The sequence below is a fragment of the Delphinapterus leucas genome, chromosome 1 (assembly GCF_059928025.1).
Source record: "Delphinapterus leucas isolate spDelLeu-1000000601 "Yukka" chromosome 1, BTC_Dleu_Yukka2, whole genome shotgun sequence".
Taxonomy (NCBI): Eukaryota; Metazoa; Chordata; class Mammalia; order Artiodactyla; family Monodontidae; genus Delphinapterus; species Delphinapterus leucas.
The window spans coordinates 180,448,095-180,451,271 of record NC_143129.1 but is presented as its reverse complement, the minus strand read 5'-3'; positions in this window follow the sequence as shown (position 1 = coordinate 180,451,271).

Below are 3,177 nucleotides of genomic sequence, written 5' to 3'. Positions count from 1 at the left end.
AAGTACATCCATGGGAAAGAAATGTAACTATACATTTCACCCAGAGCTCTGCCAAAGTGGGGAGGTTAAGGTCAAGTGGAGGAATCGGAGGAGAAGGGGCACCTTGGCACTACTTTTGTTCTCTCTGGTCACAAAGGGTTAACACAGGGCTTCCCTGGTGGCTCAGTGGTTGAGAGTCCACCTGCTGCTGCAGGGGACACGGGTTCGTGTCCCGGTCCGGGAAGATCCCACATGCCGCGGAGCGGCTGGGCCCGTGAGCCATGGCCGCTGAGCCTGCGCGTCCGGAGCCTGTGCTCCGCAACGGGAGAGGCCACAACAGTGAGAGGCCTGCGTACCGCAAAAAAACCCCCAAAAAACCCACAAAGGGTTAACACGGTTTTGCCTGGCTTCTGATTTCTCTGCCCTGGGGACAGGAGCCATGTAAGGGAGCAGGTATACCTTGCCCCTGCCAGTCCTACCTGGGAACCTGACCTCATGTGGTTAGGGCTTGACCACACAAGAAAAAGAAGTAATAACCCCTGTGAGGGTTTTCCAACTACCTATGGCCTGGGACGCATGTTGCCCCAGAATTCTCGTTCCTGGGACATCTCACTGCTCCTTGGCCCTCAGCTGCAAATACTCCACAGGATCTGGAGACTGCAGTGGCCAGGCCCTCTGCCTCAGCCCCTCTGTCAGGCCATCTACTCCCACCGCCACCTACACTGCCCTATATGGATTCCAGTGCCATACCCTGTGACTCTCCCTGCCAACCCTACCCCCACTCATAAAGGTTGGATGCTAAAAGCAAGAGAGCCGCTCACATCATGCCTTCCTCATAATAAATACTCAGTTTCTGTTAAGTCAGGGTTGTTGAATTTGCCAGATGTTAGGAATCCTGGGTGCCTGTTTCTAAGTGGTGACACAATGAAAAAGAGCAGAATTCGGATGCTTTACAGCTGTAGTACCTCAGAGGAGTCGAATTATTTGGACTACAGTTTCTTCATGGAAACTTCCATGAGAGGACTTGAAAACATCCCTTTTTCTAGCAGAAAACTAACCATATCCACCTAGTCCCCCAGACCCTCAAGGGAACTGGGCCCTCGGCTACATCAAGTGTAAATTTATATTCCCTTACACACTGCCCGCAGGAGATGACTAGGAACTAATGGGGCTGCCAAGGGCACTGGAACTTTAAGGAAAAAACTCCATCCTCTCTTCCATCAGAAATGCCTGGGGGGGCTTCCCTGGTGGCGCAGTGGTTGAGAGTCCGCCTGCCGATGCAGGGGACACGGGTTCGTGCCCCGGTCCGGGAGGATCCCACATGCCGCGGAGCGGCTGGGCCCGTGAGCCATGGCCACTGAGCCTGCGCGTCCAGAGCCTGTGCTCCGCAACGGGAGAGGCCACAACAGTGAGAGGCCCGCGTACCGCAAAAAAAAAAAAAAAAAAAAAAGAAAAAGAAAAAAGAAATGCCTGGGGACCAAGCAGTGCCGAAGTTAACTGTTTGTGCCATGTTAAAGCCTCTTTTTAACGTCTATTGTTTTTTCTTTCAACCTGGGAGAACTAATCAAAAACCAGGACTTAGTTCTGCTTCATGTGCTGCCTTTAATGAGCACGGAAAGAACAAGTAATTTAATCCCTTACTCTCTCCATCTTTATTTTAATTCATATTGATTTAGTATTCAGGGCTGCTTGTGATAAATGCTTTGATGGGGCATAATGCATATTCTGACATTGTCTGCTAATTTAAACTTTGTTTGCTAATTTAAAATCCAGTGGAAGTAGGAGAAGAATTTCCCTGAGATACAGCTGGATATTAGCACATACACTTGGAGCAACAGTTATCCACCCGTGAGCGGCAGAGAACTTGGCGTTCCCTGAAAGACTGCATTTCTCTTTGCTCCTCCTGAAGCTTAAAGCCACGTTAGCATGTACAGTAGATCCTGGGGCTTTTAATTCAATAAATACACAGTATCTAACCACAGCTCATGGACAGTAATGCAGAGTAAATATAAAATCTTGGAGCAGAATAATAAAGACTGTCCTGCTGGTGTGAAGAATGTGAGATTTTGGCCCATGGGCCCAGCACACATGGATCCGCCTGATTCAGGCAAAGTCCCAGCCTGGATTCACCGAACATTGACCCTCAGCACTTTTCACTCTCTCTCAGGGGTCATTTTATCAGACACGGACGCAAAGCACCCAGCGTTCTCTTTCTGCATCCAAGGGCTTGGGGCCACAACACAGAGTCCCGTGCATTTTCCTGAGACCTTGCTCCTCCCATGTTTTCTTTCCTACCCTCTTCTTTCCACTGCCTCTAACTCCCCACGGATGCTCACGTTTGAGAAAACAATCCCATACCAGTCACAAGAGGGATGTTTCTGAAGTGACGGTGAGCCTCTTGGTGCTACCAGAGAGGTTACCTGAAGTAAGTGCTTGAACAGCCTAAACCACTTAACAGCACCCTGTGGGTAACCTCAGGAAGGCAAAGAATGTTCTGAGCGAAGGGAAAGCTTGAGTCTTCCTTGTACTCCCCGCCCCGCCTTCCACATAGCACCTGGGCATGAGGCTGTGGATCCTTGTCCAGCAAGACCCGGGCACAAAAGACACTCACAGGCTGACAAGGTGTTTGGGGCTGCTGCAGAGATATACCCTCGTGAGTCAGGAATAATCTGTTTGTTCATTCATTCATTCAACAAACATTTATTGTCAGTCCCTGTTCTGGGTACTGGGGATACATAGTGAGCAAAATCGACAAAAATCCCTGCCTGCGTGGGGCTTTCATTCTAGTGTGGTAGACAGACTGTACCCAAAATAAATAGGTAAATCAAAGAGCATGTGGAAAATGAGAGGGTGGCAGAAGCAATGGAGAAAACCAGAAGGGGAAGGGAAGAGGAAATGCAGGGCGGAGGGACCACAGCATTGCATCGGGCTGGGAGGGAAGGCATCTCTGAGCAAAGCTCTCAAAGAGGGGAGGAAGGAATGTCAAATGGGCGTCTGGGGGAGAGCATTCCAGGCAAAGGGAACATCAAAGGCCCAAGGAGCATGTTTGGCATGTGGTAGGGAATGCAGGGAAGCTCAGGAGGCTGAAGCAGAGTGAGGGTGGGGAGGACGGTAGGAGATGAGGCCAGAGAGGTGGGGGCCCATCTAAACGGGAGCCATTGGAAGTTTCCGAGCAGAGGAGTGGCATCATCTGAATTA